The following is a 16823-nucleotide window of genomic DNA, read 5'->3' as shown; positions in this document are numbered from 1 at the left end:
CAATATTACCTCCTTTCTTCTTTATGACATTGGTCATTCACCTGAAAATAAGATCTTATCTATTGGTAAAATTATAAACCTTTTTGTGAAGTCATTTCTATAGCAGCTTGTAACTATGCTTCATTCATTTCATTTCAGATCAAACTCTGCAATCTCCACAGCAGAGCACTATGAATGCTGGTGAAACATATGCAGCAGAACTGAAATGCTGACCCCATTACAGTCTCTCGTACAAGTTCCAAGGACTCCTGTGGAGCCAGATTGCAACATTGGAACAGGAAAAATATACAGATTTTCTATGAGATATTCCTGGTTTTAACTGTCTGGGAACATCACTAAAGGAAAAGAAAGGACCTAAATATAGCATATAGCTATGCAAGCTTTCCTGTAAATGTTTATATTGATATAGAAAATATAATAAAATTCCAAAATTCAATTTCAAGTATTGAGGAAAAGAAAATGTGAAAAAAGAGGAGAAACACCGTCCACCAGGAGCTGAAGAGAGGCAGCCTGCTATTTCATCCCATGAGGTTTCCAGAATCAAGTGCCATTAATATTTCTACCTACAGGAAGAGAAGAAAAAACAAGCAATTCTGTATGTATTGTTACTAATGAAGGCTGGGTTCCTGCAGATTTGCTGGTTGACTGTTAGCACTAATGGATGTGTTTGTCTAGGTAATAGAGAGATCTCATAAAATGGCTCACACAGCTAGCGTTTAACATGTGAGCTACAACTTTTCCATTTGTCAAGGCACTGAGAGTACGCTTTCTCTCCCTGCTACTCACTCAGCCCTCTGTGCTTATGAAGCTTGAGGAACCCGATTATCTTTGAGTATTTGCTCTTCTCCTGTCAGCTCTTGGTTGGAACAAGCCAAAGGCTTCAAAAGTTATTAGAAGGACACAAGAAGACAGTGTGACTGCATTAAGCCTTGTTCCCATAGAAACATATCTAAAAACTGTATTCATCTTCAAATGACAGGAGCTGAGAGCTGCAGGGGATGGCTGCCCCTGCCCTGAAAGCCTGGTCGTGGGCAGGGTGACATGCAGGAGCTGTTTGGTTTGTATCTTCATGTGTCTGATCCTCTGTTTGATTGGCAGGGGTAGATGGGCACCAGGGAGAGAGACCCCCCGGTTGCCTCACTCTGGCTGCTGAAGCTGAGTAAGGTGGAAACCTTTTTTTTGGAAGAGGGACTGCTTGCCTGTACCCAGCGAAGGCAAGTGTTCAGCAGAGCCTCCTAGGGAGCAGGGCAGGTGGGTAAAGAGATGAGGAGACTCCTGAGAAAAGCAGATTCCTGGCCAGACTTCAGAGAGGAGAGAAAGACAGACTTTCCTAATGGCCCAAAAGTCCCTGGTAAGGCCAGAGGATAGGATCTGCCCTGCAAGGCCACAGGGGCAAGCCAGAGATTTGTTTACATCCTTTTTATTCTGTCTTATCTGGCAGAGTCGAGATTCTCTATGTGCAGAGGTTATTGTTCAGGTAAAACCTAACCTTAGGGAGTTGAGACCCTTCTGGTGTTTTGGGGGGAGCTCGTGTTTGATCCACCTCAAATCTCTGGCTCACTCAAAGTCCCATGGGAGGAAGACTTCACTTGCACTGGTTTGTGATGAAGCAGCTGTCACAGATCCAGTGGTTGCCATAGTGGAGTTTCACTATAGCATGCAGCTTTGCTGGCTTAGCTCTGCTTTGAGCTGAGAGGGAATGATTTCATCTTTTCTCCAAGACAAGGGCTCTCTGCTCCTGGTACATGCATTCTGCATGGGTATCTCATAGGCCTTACCTCCTCTCACTGGGTTTTGGGGGATTTTTCTCACAGTTCTTTGAGGGATACGAGGTAGAAACTTGCAAAAATGAATACGCTTTATGGAAACTCAAGTTGAACTTGCATATTTCCTCAAAGCATCTTGTTGAAAGTGATAATCATGGTGGCCAAGTCATTGTGTTGGGCAAGGCAGTACGTCACAGCAGAACATTGCTGCCAGCTACCACCCCCGGGTTGCTGCCGCAGGGTGCTTTACAGGCCCCCAGGGAGCTACTGCAGCACCCGGGGAGGAAGGTACTGATCATCGCTGTATGGAGGCACCTTCCTAGCATCACTTTTGCTCAGGACACCACTGACTGAGTTTGTGGAAAGGTGTCAGCGAGGGTAAGGAATTGTCCTGCCTTAGCTAGCTGTGTCACACTGACAATTATGCATCCACGGTCCTCCCAAATTATTTTGCCATGCCAAGGACAATACATCCTAAAGCCTCTTTATTTGTTGCTCGTACCATGGATGTCCTTCAAACTACTGACCACCTGCATGTGCTAGGTTACTGAGCAGAGAGGGGATGTGATGCTGTTTTGGGGGCAGGTCTTTGATTCAGCCAACAAGACCCTGCTGGGTCTGCAAGAAAAGTGCTTTTTGGAATACCTGTGCAGAGTTTTTCTTGGGCCAGGGCCATTTTATAATAAAGCATGGGTTGTGGTAGTGGGGAAGAAAGGGAAACAAAAAACAGACAAAATCCCCTAAAGGAATACCACATTTTGGGCTAGCTTCATTGCCTTTGCTGACTCTCTCTTTCAAAGTAGTTACTAAACCCTGCTGGGACCACATCCTGCTCAGTAGACATCCTCTTTTGACATCTTCAGCAGAATTTCTGTCCTTAAACAGACTGCACTTAACATAAGTTGGCATTCCTGCATAAACCTAAGCTGACATTCCTGTGTACTGTGGTCATTTGGGCTCCTTTTGAAATCGGTCATTGTTCTTAAAGAACAGAGAAGCTGAAGCCTTGGAAACACAGAAAAGAGATGCAGAAAGGTAACTAAATTGATAATAGGAAATCATATGGACCCAGATCATGGTTTGGAGTGATTCTTGTTCAGATTTTGAGTGTGATTCTATTAGAAATAATCCATTTTTGTCCCGCTGGGACTATGTTGTATCATGGTGATGATCCAAGCTGGCAGGGTTGAAACGCCAGCCATTTTTACCTTTCTTACTCTCAGTAATGCATCAAAGAAGACAACAACGTATTCTGTATACATAGGTGGAGATGTGGCTAAGAGGTTAGGAATTAGCTTTCCAGAAAAAGCCTGATAATGCTGAGCCAAGTAAAGATAATTCAGAATGCATAGGATCTCATTCAGTTATTGCAGACTGAGAACTGTCTTTAGGGAAAATAAATACACTCTGCTCCTCAATCATTTAGAGTTGTTGGAGAATTTTGTTTTATTTTTAAAGTAACTTTCTCAAGCATTGATTGTCTTTTTTTGTCTGTGTCACTTGAACCTGGTAACTGCACATTTACTTGGATAAGACTAGCTAAGGGCAATTATTTCTTCTTTACACTGAAGTTCTTTTAACTTGTTTTTCGTTGGCTCCTTTGAAATCCTGAGATTTTTTGTAAGGTACCCAAGTACCTTTCTGCACAAAGGTTGCTTATTCCTCATTTATCAAATTTATCTTCTCTTCTGTACTTCTGAAATTGTGTATATACATATGTAGCCATTTTATAGACTTCATACTTTTTTCGCTTGTCTCTTTTTTTCCTTCATATAAGTATCCTGGGTTCACCATAGTGCTCTTCACCTAATGTGTGTTTTAACTACCCGAACAAGCTGCTTTGCAACTGAACATCCTTTTTAAAGATGCTTTTTTTTAAATTAATATAGGAAAGGTCTGTCTACACTGACTTGATAAAATAGTGCCAATCTCCTGATTGCATCCCCAACCAACCCATGACACCAAAGCTGTTCTTCCCTCATTTACTTCAGATCTTACAATCTCCGTCAGTGCTGTCGTTCTTGCCTCCTGGTGTAAGCATAGACCAGGTCTTTCAGGAGCTGGTTTGTGGTCCTGTCTCTTGCTCGGTGGGTTTTTATTTCTGTTGAGGAGATCGAAGTGGGGTGCTGTGGGCACCCAGAGCAGTGTGTTGCTGCTGGCCAGTTTGCACTGCTCCAAAAGCAGGGTTTCAAGGCAACTGCCAAAGGAGAAGGGCTTGTAGGCAAAACAAGGGGTGAGGCCACCTTTGATGCAGAAATCCAACAGCTTCAGGCCATTGGTCTGTGCTTCTGCTAGAGGCTGAACTTCATGTTGCAGAGAGTATGGACTTCAGTTTCCCGTAACTATGCCCACTAAGCTGTAGCTTTAGTACCAAATCATTCTGTGTGTCCCTCCTCTATCCTGGACTCATACACAACTTAATAAACATTCAATATCAAGAAATGAAGGACTTGGTCTAAGACCTCCTTGCATTCCATTTACATGTGCACACTGGAACTGCCTCTGAATGGTAATTGAATAATGTGCAAACCTTTGTGAGCAACTATCCCCACATTCCCAAAGACCATGTCATGCTGACAATGTCATCCATGCTAAAACCAGACATGGACAAAATGTTCTTAGCTCCACAATATCAGTGTTTTGGAGAAACCACACAGCTTCCACAGCAGCCTCCGAAGAACTGGGCCAAAGGTTAGCAAGTGAAATTTTGGGCTATAGGAAATCAGCACTGGCAACTTGAAAAAGCTCCTAATACATCTTCTGTAGAAAAAAAGAAGGCTTAAAAATATTGATTTTAAAAGCAAGGTCACTGCAAAGAGGTTTTGAATACTTTTGTGTCCTTAAAGAGCTCATCAGAAATAAATCTCTTGTCTTCATAAACCGCTGCTTCAGTTTTAATGGAAAATCCCCATTTTACCAACCACCTTTTAACCACTGGAAAGTGGTTAAAGTACCATTGCAGAAGCCTTATGCTCTGTTAACCCCAAAATTTTGCTTCTGTAGAAATAAGAATAGGGTGTAAAAGTCATAATTATTTTCTGTGAGAAGAAATTTTAGTTTGCTTTAGGGACAAGTTTCCTTTTTCTTTTCCATTCCCATTTTCTTTTCTCCCTTCATAGCAAATGAAGCATTTCTAGAGGCACAGAATAGGCTCAGAAAACTGAGGCTGCTTTAATTAGCCCCTATATTTGTTAGACTGCAGGTGCTTGACCAGTTTATCTCAGGGTCTACTCACTGCACTGTAATTGTTCAGTTTCTCACTTTCTTACATTAAGTGGAATAAGAGGGAACGCACTTTCCCCCTTTGCTGCCACAGTGAATAAATTCAGAAGAAAAGAGCAATAAAAGCTTCAGAGAAATAGATGGCAGAAATATCTTAGTTCTGCGGATGCATATAACATCGTGTTATTATTATTCCTGCTACAAATTCAGACATTGAATTTGTGAGTTCCAGGGATAGTGTTCTCTGTCTTCAGCAGTAAAACTTTGAAAGCATCATAAATTATCTGATGGAGATGAGGGAAGAAAAGCATCTTGGAGTTGGGTTAGTGAGGTGCAGTACAGCAGAAAGCTAGAGAAAGCAGGGGCCTGAGAGGGGAAGATGGGCCTGCAATTAGGCAGCGGGTGGACTCCAATCTCAAGCTTGTTCTTGGCTCCATCACAGACTTTTTTAAGCTTAAGCAAGTTAATTGGTTTCTGCCCTGTTTCCAATCCATAAAATGTGCCCCGAATGGCTGGCAGGAATTCAGACAGTATTGTTACAATGTAAAATAGTGAGAGATTTAGGGTTTTGCTGAGTTTTTGACAATACAGAGATCTTGCCCAATCAGTACTTCTTATTTTACTTTTATTTCATACAGTGCCAGAAAACCAGTCTCATCTTTTCCTATACATTTCAGGGATTTGATTAATTTGGACGCCTCCTCACTGCTGAGAACTAACAAAGACCCAAATTTAAAGTTCTAATTTTAGTTCATTTCTATTACAGAGTCAAGGTTTTCTGGTTATTTTTTTGTTTGTTTTGTTTTGTGTTTAATGGAAATTCTTCCCCAAATGCGTCAGCGATGAAGAGAGCAGGGCACAACATGCAGGATGAAGAATGGGACCGTGGCAGCTCTCAAGCCAGGCGGAAACGTTCTCTCTCTCCCCTAGCTGGCTACTGCAGAATGATTAATAAAGCCCTGATAACAACTGCCTGGGACAATCGAGAGCAGGAAGATATGGTGGTAACACAGCTATGGCAAATCAAAAAAAAAAAAAAAAAAAAAAAAAGGCAGCAGCTTTCTTGTTTTTCCTCTAATCTTGCAGGTCTTTGTGCTTGGGGTGTCTATTTTTCATCTGGAAGTAACTTGGATTAAGAGAGACTTTGCAAAATTTTACATCTTACAAAGAATTGGGGTGCAAAGAGAGGGGAAAGAGGAGAGGATAAAGATTGAATTTATTGTCTGTTGAAATCACATGTGGTGGTTTAGGTCTGCCCATGGGATGGGAGATTTATGAATTTTATTTCATGTTTGCGTGGTAAAAATTTACCACCAAACACTCACTGAGCAAAAGAAATCTCCCAGCACAGCAGATTGCCCAGGACTTGAACTTTTTCATCCTTTCTCTGGAGCTCTTAGAATGAGTCATCTGTTAGGAGCAGGTATATGAATCCCAGATAATTAATCTCTTGTGATTACGGTGGCGTTATTGCACCTTCATCTGTCTTCTGTTTCTCATGTGAAATAAATCTTTGGTTATTAAAGTAGCCAACCTAAGTGAAGAGGCTGGGGGCAATGGGAACAAGAAGCAGAGGAGTGAATTAAAGTAATATAAATACTGTTATTTATCAAGCAACTGTTGTGCCTTGGAGTACAGCAAAAAGCCTAGATTAGACTTCAGCATCATGGTAATGGTCATGTATTGGTGATATCAGGATGGATGCAAGAGAGGAAAATGAACAGAAATATGCGAGGTCTAGAGAGCTTTAAAGCACAAGGATTTCAGTTGCTACAAAGCAAGAAGAAAGCTGCTGTGAAGAAGTATAGCCTGCTTCCTCAGCACTTTTACCTAATGAAGTCCCTGCTGTTCTGAGATGTAAGGCACAGGCACTGAACTTTCATCCCTTTTTTCCTGTTTTCATTATATTTTCTGTGGCTTTTTGCCTTTCACACCTCAAGCTCTCTTGTTTAATCATAGAAAAAGGTTTCTTGGCCTGTGGTGTGAGCACCTGACGGGAAGTGCTGGGGTGAGAGAGAATAGATATCCAATGGACAGGTCAAAACTAAATATGTAGGACATGGCTGCCTGAGATTGCCAAAGCTGAAGCTGATAAGTCCCTTCGGTCTTGTGTTCCCGTAACTGCTGGTGGGTTACAAAAGCTGAGAAGTTATGTCCTCCTCCTCCTTCTCCTCTCGGTAAAGTAACAATAGCAACTGAGGAGCAGAGTGAAAGTAGAGGTCCTATGAAGAAGCAGGAGTTGTGAGTTGCTGGTCACACTACCGAAGTAAGGGCAAATAGTCTGGTTAGAGGATTGTCACTCTTTGTGATCTAGCAGTACTTCAAAAAACTACTTATGGATTCGGTTCTAGCTTGGGCTAAGCACATCTACTAAAAAGATGGCTGTTTGCTTCAGTTTCCTACTGTAATGAAACACAGGAAAAAATAGCTGAGAGGAAATTCTTGCACCATGCAATGAAGTGACTTGGCTGAGGTTGTGCAGTAGGTCAGCTGCAGAGCTGGGACCAGACTCAGGTCTTGAGGATCCGGTCAAGATATCTCCATCCTATTCCTAGTTTTAATAGACTTTAACTGAATTTTCCAGCTGAAGAAAAAAAAAAAAAAAAAAAAAAAAAAAAAAAAAAGGTGAAAAGGTGATCTTTGTCCTGGCATGCATCTTCAGGTGGTGACAACTTGGCAAGACTGAGGGCAATGCTGCTGTAATGCAGAGTTTGAGGGCTGTTCTTTATTGGTGAGCTAAAATAGTTTTGAGGGGTGTGCTGTGTGATCCATGCATTTCTGACTTAATAAAGCCAGAGAGACATGTCTTATTAGCATTTCTACCCACAAATATCTTTAGTCTTTGCTTAGAAATGGGAAGTATTTAAAAACAGGCTATGAATACAGATTTAATGATGTTGTTATAATTACTGTACCAGACAAGATGGCTCATTTTAGGAAGGTGGAAGTAGTTACAAATACAGTGTCTCATAAAAGAGACTTTAATTAAGTTGAGAGGCAAAATATAATAACAGTATATTTAGTGTAGGCATGCTGTATCAAAGATCTCCAGACTGACAGGAAGATTAAACTGGTTATGGTTTCTACGTCAGCATAATTGTTGGTTTCAGCACTTGGCAAAATAAAGCTTGGATCACAAAATAGGCGAACTCCCATACAGCAGACTATGGAAAATTTTCAGCATTTTTCTCTTTTTAATTTGGATGAAATAGTTTCCTTTGCAGTGAACAGTTTAATACCACGGGTATTTGTATAATGACAGAAGATCCTTAAACTAGTGGGAATGACCCAGATTCTGCCTTGGTTCTTCCCATTACAATTAAGTGCTGGGCACATCTATTCGTACATATAGCGCTCCCGCTGAAGGACAGCCTCTTCCTAGGCCGGGTTGCAGGAGGTTGTTTCTGGCTCCTGGTCCGGTGGCACAAGGCACTTTGGTTTCCTCCTTGCCTCGCCGATGGGGAAGCATTTTCGCCAGGGGTCGGTGAGCTGGCAGGCTCACTCCCTGCATCACAGCGTTTGTCAGTGCCAGCCCGCGGACTGGCAGCTCCGGGGAAGGCCACAGTTTTGTCAGGCTCCATCGGCAGCCCCTGCCCTTTTACAGCTTTTCCTCCCCCCCAGCGGCCTCCCTCCCACTCTGAACCCGGGACAGTTTCTCTTTGTGCCTTCATCCATCTTCTTCTTCACCGACACTGCCGGCAGCTGCTCCCCTGCATTGCTGCCAACTCCGCGCCCCTCCAAGGTGCAGGGTTTCTCTTCAGGCCAAGCCTGGGCTGCAGTAATAATATCAGAGAAGGCAGGACGCGCTTTTTTGTGTCCTGTGAATAAGCAACAGCCTCCTTGTGTTGGCAATGCAGTCCTTCTCACGAGCACTAAATGCACTTATCAAAACAAAATTGATAGGAACACGAATAAAAAAATGGCAAAATAGAGGGTGGATGGTTGTAGCTGAAATTTAATGGGTCTGAGGACAGACATTCAAAAGCTTTTTTTTGTTCTTTTAAACAATGCAAACAAACACACTGGCTTTTGGATTAGAGAAGTGCTCAAATGCACAAAACTTGCAATCCAATTAGTTATTATGTATATTAATTTGAACTAACGTTTTTGAGTATATTGATTACAGTTTCTAACTCCCTTGAGCTTTTCTCACCTTAGGAAATGATGACATTTTGTTACTGACTGTATTTCTGCTATAAAACCAAACTGTGAGAATTTTGTTACAGTCTAGGAGGGAGATGATGGCTCTGTATTGATGATCAGGGAATTATACATGAGAATAGGCACCTTCAGGTTTATATGTAGTAATGAGTAATGGGTCCATGCACCAAACCAACTAGTGAGATTTCCTTGTATCAACAGCACCTGGAAGAGACATAATCCCTTCAAGGGCAGTGGTCAGTGGTAATTGTTTTATGTTATTTTAAATCTACTGTGTGATTATATCACCGAATCTCATCCATGTAGTGCCTCAGCTACTGACGAATGTCACTGAAGCCCATGCTGTCCACAGTAATCCCTGTGATTGACAGGTGCTGCCAACCTGTGTCAGATTGAGGACACCTTGGTGCATTAGCATGGTCCAGGCACCACCACTGGAGCAGGTGTCCAGGTGGGTGAGGTGGGACATCTTGTTGACATCCCTTCTGCCTCCGCAATGCAGCCAGAGACTCCAGCGTTGCCTGCTCTTGCAGCACTGGGACTCTTGGGGACTGGGGCCCAAGCGGCCTCCTGCCCTGGCATCTGAAAGAAAGGATGGGCTTTTCAGACCAAATAAGCACCAAGTAGATCTTGCCCTTGGGGCCTGCACTGACAAGTACTCAAGACCTTGGACTGAAACCAAACAGTTGTTAGCTCTTACCTCTGTTGGTTTTTTTTGTTTTGTTTTGTTTTGTTTTGTTTTGCAGTCAGGTAGGCCCGTGTCAATAAAGATATTTTTGGAGCCTAACTCCACTGGGGATGTTATTTAGATCTGGTTTGTTTCAGTGTAACCTGGGTGCTTGGGTCTAGGTCTTCTCTGTTTATGAGATGTGGATAAGAACATTTCCTTTTGCCTTGTTTGCCAAATCTGGTAAGTCTTTTCCCCAGAGAGCCAACTCTGTGCACGTTAAATACTTCATTCAATATAGGACATTGCTAGGAGCAGTAGTAACACTATTAATTTATAGTAAAGTTCTGGCGCAGAGGTAAATGGGAGTTGAGAATCACTACCTGCTTACACCACTTCATTGGGACTTTCAAGTGGGGAGCTGAGTGAGAATATAGTGGTACAAGCTAGACTGAAATCTCCAGATAATTTTGTTTATAAAGGCTCTTTCAAATGAAAGGCATTTTGTGAATGTTATTTGTAATCATTCAATACTTCAAAGCTACCCTGCTATTCCGGGCTGTCATTGTGGGGAAGAAGCAGGCCTTTTGGAATTCAAATGAGATGCAGAGAGCATCATTCATGGGGCTGATTCCACTTCTGTTGGCAATCTATCAAATATGCTGTCAGTGGGAGTCTGACTCGGCAAGACGAAGAGCCGTCGAATCCGATGGTCCTGCCTCACCCCACGCTGGTTTTCAGCCATGTCTGAAGATGGGTTACTAAACATCCATTCTCGGCCACAGCTGGTGACTGGGCTGATTGTGGCTGCCTGAAACTCTCTCGAAGGTGGGAGCATTTCCCTGGCAGCATGATAGCTCCTGAAGCTTCCTGGACCAGGGCCTTGCTGAAACATTATCAGCATTTTAATCAAAAAGATCCTCAGAAAAGTGTTACCTTTACCTGCTATGTTTTCAGGTTTTTTAAGCTCCCCAGGCTTGCTGGCAGTTTTTAATAATGATGTAAATGGCATCTATTTGCATTAGCAATATTTGCACAGTGTTTTGGGGAGAGAAATATCGCTGCTAGGTTTGCTAGTTTCTTCCATCCAACTTAGCTTTTACTAGTCTAAGAAATTAAAGGGATGTATTGGCATGGTTTGCAGCTGGGCAGCAGTTTCTCAGGGCTGGGGTAAGTGCGATTATCTGCCAACACGTCTGTTTCTGCTGTCTTGGCATGGCCCCACTGGTGGGGGATACTCTCAAGGGACATCTGGACAAAGCAGCTGTGACTACCACAGTTCTGCTGTCATGTACGATGGATGCCTGGAACTCCTGGTGGCTCCACCTTGGGTTGCCTGTGAGCTTCCTCTTCATCTCAGATAGTCTGCAGCTTGCAGAGAAGTCCCTTGGAGGCTTGGCTTCTCTTCTGGTGTCAGGCAGGCCACGAGATCCTCTCCCTGCCCTCCTCATGCACCTATGGGCTCCAGCTCATGTGTACTTAATCCCTGTCCCAGGGCTCCCTGCTTTTCTGCTCATGCTTTCATTGCAAGTACAATTCATATCAACCACTAAAGGTTATGGTTTCAGCCTAGAATAGGGAAAGAGCAGGTTAAAGGGTGTTTTTTGAAGTAAAAATTTATTCACATTGTCTAGGAGTGACAAAATTCAGCCGGTTCTTTCATATTTTAGGATAAAGCAGTGTGAGAACTGCACGTGGGTAAGGTGCTGGGAAGACTAGGATTGTGCAGACGCACTAAAGAGAAAGTGAGAGAAAATCCAAAGATTGGTAGATGAGCACGTAGCATGCTCCACCCCAAAAGAAAGTGGAACAATAATCTGTTGGAAAGCACCTGGAAGTCTATGTAAGATAGGTAGCAGCGAATACAGTGTGCTCTTAACAATTCCCATATATCTGCCATTTATAGTAGGGTAACAGTCAGCGTGCTCGAGGAGAAACAGGTATCAGAAACATCGTGCTGAGGCTCCCGATGGTCCATGTGAACGCCACGTTGGCCGAGGGAGAGAAACAATCCTGGCTGAAGCTGCCAGCAGCTGGGTGTGTAGGCAGTTGATAGCAGTGTATGAAGTACAGTAATGGGTCACCTCAGCATGAAACGAGCCAGCACTTGGGCATTACAGAGTTGGTCCTGAATGTAGTTAGATAGCAGCCTACAGAAAGGGGAGGGAGGGCTTACAGCGACCGTGTGGTCAGAGTCAGGTTGTCAGGGAGGTGGATGTTGCTCTTCTGAAGGCACGTGCGAGGCCAGGGAAGGAGCTGTGCTTGGCTTGATGCTGGCTGGGCTTCAGCAGGGGCGTGAGGGCCAGCACCCGCTGCAGGCGCTGCCCAGGGGCGCAAACCAGCCACAGGGGTCCAGAGAGCACCCGACCCAGCTCAGGAGTCTAGAAAGCATGAAAAAAGTTTGAGGGAATGGGTGTCCTTAGCATGACGGTGGGGAGATGACAGGGAGTGGGGGAAGGAGGCGTGCTGTAGAGCAGCGAGGAGAGGCATAACAAATTTTCAACCATATAAAGGACTGTGCATAGAAGAAAGGAGAAATCAGTTCTTCATGCCCTTGGAGGATAGGATAAGAAACGACGAGCTTAACTTTGCAAAAAGATTTAGGTTCTGCATTAGAAAAAAATCTCTCAAACTACCAGGAAAGCAAGGCCATGGCAAAGCAGAGGGTGGAAATGTTTTCTTATGTCTCCATTCTCTCAACCACCAAATTATTAACAGCTGAGCTATTTCCGATGGTGGGAAGGCGAGTTCATCCGAATTGGTTTCAGGCAAATGTTTCGTGTTTTTCAGATCAAAGCACAGAGATCAGCGCTCAGCTGTCTGTCTCCATGACAGCAAAACACTAATTTTGTGGGGAGGGGAGCACTAGGGGAGATTTAAATTGTGAACCTTTTGGCTGTTGAAACCTGGTGGATAAACACTTGTTTTGCTCCTGGCAGATGTTCTTAGCACTACCCTTAAAGAAAGTAAGATATGAAGTTAGGCTGTGACCTGCTATGGACAGTTTTGCTAGTTCTTTTGGAATCACTTGATTTATGAAAAACATAAAATCCCTAACTGATAAAGCTGTGAATAGCACATGAGCAGCTGTGGCAGCCCCTGACTTTGCCAGCAGAGTTTGGGCCAGTGGTGGACTGTGCTGGGTGCAGGCTCGCCCGGGTGCTGAGTGCAGGTGGGTGCTGGTGCCGATCCCCTGCAGCCTGCGCGGCGCTCCGGGGGAAAGCCCAGGGCTGGGTGCGTCGGCCACCCTTGTACGTGCTGTGGTCAACAGGGGCTCTGAAAGAGGTTTGTCTTTGCTCATCCATCGGCATGTGCTTTCCCTGCCTATGCCTGCTGCTTTGAGGCCTCCCTGCCTTTTCCTAATTACGTAGATTCACAGGGTATATTTTGCAAGACATGATACAGAGCTTACGTGTAACCTTCACTTTTGCATCCTGACTTTTTTGGCTCACAGGCTTAATAGCTGTGCCTTACAGCTATTTCCCCAGTAGAGCACACATTTCTTGTGAGCAGCTCCAATTTTTTTGTAGGTGTTTCATCAGTGGTCCTGGGAAACTACCAATCTGTCCCTCTTTTTCTCTGATACGGGATACGCTTTTGGTCTCTAAGCCAAAGTGTCAGTGTGTGTCACTCTCCTACACAATGCAAATGTAAAAACCTGGTGGCCTCCTGTCATCTTGAATCCCAAAAGGAATCTTGCGTAATGAATAATCTCATGGCCATCCTGTGCACTGGTGTTACTAGCTGGTCTAATGCAACCTAGCCTTAATTCACCAGATAGCAAATAGCATAGAAGCCAGAAAACAGAAGGGATTTTTGTCATTCTTAAGCCCACCACCATAATATAGATTGAACCAGCTGGAGAAGATGAGGTGGTTGTCAGTGGTTGTCAGTGGTGTCTTACACCCCTTAACTGCTCCCTGATTTCTCTTTCACAGTGTGGAATTACTAGAGATATTTTCTTTTACAGAGCTCATCCATCTCCTGAAGTTTGTGTGATGGCTGCAGAAAGGCTTGTTTTAATTCCATTGTTGATGGCTGGCAGATTTTCTTCTTGTATGATTTTGAAGATGAGGAAACAGAGAGGAGAATGTGCACATGCACTTCAGGAGCCTGATGGGTGAAGTTCAAGCAATGAAGAAATCATAAATACTCATCTGCCTGGCAGGCCTGGCGATGCCCGTCCTGCCTGGACTGGCCATCAGGACAGGCACCAAGTGTGCAGGCCATGCAGGGCAATGTGCTGCCTTTAGGGGTGGGGTCTCCTCACTGTGAAATGGGCTGGAGGAGGGACAATCCTGCCTTTCTTTGCAAAGTGCTTGAGAACTAATGAAGCAAAGGGCTATATATGAGTCTGGCATTGCTGTTAATGTTATAGGTGAGCTGTTAAAGCAGAAAAATGGAGAGACGGAGGCATTGCTTTCTGTCTCCTGCCCTCTACTTGCTTGCCTTCCTTTCACTCCCAGCAATGAGCTGCATGCTTTAGCGAATAGCCACTAAAGCACATAATTTCCAAGGGGCCAGTGCTGAAAACTGACTTTGTGACATAGCCTCATTCTTCATATTAAAAATACTCTAACATAGCAAGCTGGATCCCCTCAAACGACAGAGAGGGAAGGGTGAGTTCCCTCTCTCAGGTCCCTGGCCCTCCTCCCGGTCCTGCCATCACAGCTGGGGCAGCAGGCTCGGTTGCCAGCCACACTGTCCTTGCAGAGCAGATGGAGATGCGCTTTCCTCAGCCTGGGACATGGTTATGATATTATTTAGAAATGATGGGGCGAGGAGGGTCACAGCATTCACAAAGTTTTTATCATGCTTCCAGCCACGCTCGCTGGCTCCTCTAAGTATTCAAACATGCTGAAGTGTCCCAGCTTTTGTTGTGCTAAGATGTAGAAAAATAGCACATGTCTTTCTAGATGCAAAATAGTGATAAGCCTGCCGGGTTATGTTCGTAAGGCTGAATTCTCTTCTCATGCAGAGTTGCCCATTCAGTTGGTATGAATGCCTCTAGGTGAAAGGCAGTGTTTAGTTATCTGCTGTTTTACATTCCTTTTAAGTTTCTGACAAATTAAATTGATAAATGATAGATGTGGGTAGATTCCTAGCCAAGCTGCAGAGGTCCCATTCTGATGCTACATGTCAGGGTTATATTATGATCTTTAGAGATGCCGGAATACCTTTTGTAAGACAGAGTCAGTCAGTGGTCAAGGTTACTTGAATCTTTCATGACTTATTTGATGAATTAATCTTTCATTCCTGTTCTAGCAATCAGAATAATAGATTGAATTTTCTGATTGCTTTCTGGTGTCATCCAGCTATTCTGAATGCCCAAGCACCTTCACAAGTCCTGTAGCTTGCAATAGCAGAATTAAACACGTTCAACAGAAATGAATGTAAATCTTTCTTGCTGCTCCATGAGAAACATTTCCTGATTAATATCTGAGATGTTACCAATATCTGCATGACAACTGCTTAGAGCATGTAGTTTTCTGAATGGCTCTGCCTGGCAGAGCATGAAAACAACTGCCAGCATGTTACAAGTTATGGGTTGTACACAAGAAATTGTTCAAGTGCATATTCCTGCCTGGATGATGATACAGCCCTTCACAGAAATATTGCGATTTGCAGATATCACAATTATAGAAGGATGAAAGAACAGGGCAAGCATTAGAAGCGTGTTCACACCTTCACCCACCTGCGTCTCCAAGCCTTTGTGAGCCAGAGGTGGTGTTTTTCCACATTGATACTCTTCAGCGGGTTCCCATCCTCTCCCTGCTTTGCCTAACTCTATTTTTTGGACCCACAAGCTTATTCTGTCCATGGCCTTCAGTGCCGAGGAATTCTAGAGCTTAGTGAGATATTGTGTAACAGAATATATTCTGCTTGTTCACCATTTCGGCAAATACAAGAATTGGAGAGCATTCAACAAAGCCAGTAGGTGTAGGGACTGGAAACAGTCGTTCCCAGCCTGCCTTCGCTGTTGCATTGAGCTGCCGTGGCTCTCTGTGGTACCTTTGCTCCGTTGTCTCTTCCAGCCTGAAGATGGCTGGTCTGTTAGGTCGTCCTTCGCAGCTCATTGCCCTTCTCTGTGTCTCTCCCACCTCTTTTTAGTTTGTTTGAGGTGTCGTTACTTAAACTCTTTCCGGCTCATTACACCTATTATCACTTCAGGATCTTTTTCATGAATGGTAATGGTTTGTTCAGGCACCACTATTGTGAAAGCAAAGCAAGAACTGTTCTTCTCATGTTTATTTATCCACAGTGAATTGTGCAATTATAGATGATTTTGTTGCTTTTTTTTTCAAAAAAGGGAAGATATTCATTTACAGCAGATTTATTTTAAGGAACAAACTTAAAATTAAACTATGGTAATAAAACTGACGATTTATTTTAGGACAGGAAATCATGACAAGTATATTAAGTTGCTATAATATCCAAGAACTTAAGTCAATGTAAATGAAATGTGCTATTCAAGAAGAACATGCTTATTTCCAGAGTTTGAAAAAGAAAAAGCATTAAGATCATAGAAGTCACCAGACAAACATCTTAAACAGGATTTCTGTTGAGATAATAAGACAGTTTTACAGTTATGTCATCTCAGCAGGAATACAATGGGATTTTTTGCTTCAGCATGTTCAGCTAGTTCAGCTCAATGATGAGTTATTTGAAAGCAGAGAAACTGTTTGTAAACAGGAAAAGTGAAGTGTGATTTTCCTGCACTAGCAGAGAAGTAGAAGTGAAGTGTGAGAATGCTAACTCTATTAGTTTTAATCTCTTAAAAGACCTGGTGGTTAGTTACAGCCAGTTCAATTCACTTGCCATAAAAAAATGTATATGTTAATAAATGAGAAACTTTTTCAACATCAATCATATTTCAACAAAGATTTAAAGAGTATATAACTACAATAAATACTTTTTCACATTTCCTTTCTGCTTTGTAGCTCTTTTGGTCAAACTGCATTTGGCTAAAAATATTGCCTAGGAAGAAAGTCACAAGCAAATAACAG

General features: G+C 43.2%; 1 long non-coding RNA gene across 1 annotated transcript in view; it reads left to right on the top strand.

Annotated features, from left to right (window-relative positions):
• LOC135327808 (uncharacterized) overlaps positions 1–4249 on the top strand; it is a 106949-nt gene extending 102700 nt beyond the window's left edge. The window contains exon 3 of the long non-coding RNA XR_010388187.1: positions 139–4249. This is a non-coding gene — a long non-coding RNA (uncharacterized LOC135327808). The remainder of the gene's footprint in view (positions 1–138) is intronic.
• Positions 4250–16823: the final 12574 nt, after the last annotated feature.

The sequence above is a fragment of the Dromaius novaehollandiae genome, chromosome 3 (assembly GCF_036370855.1).
Source record: "Dromaius novaehollandiae isolate bDroNov1 chromosome 3, bDroNov1.hap1, whole genome shotgun sequence".
Taxonomy (NCBI): Eukaryota; Metazoa; Chordata; class Aves; order Casuariiformes; family Dromaiidae; genus Dromaius; species Dromaius novaehollandiae.
Note: the sequence above shows the minus strand (reverse complement) of the source record. Positions and strands in the feature narration are given on the sequence as shown.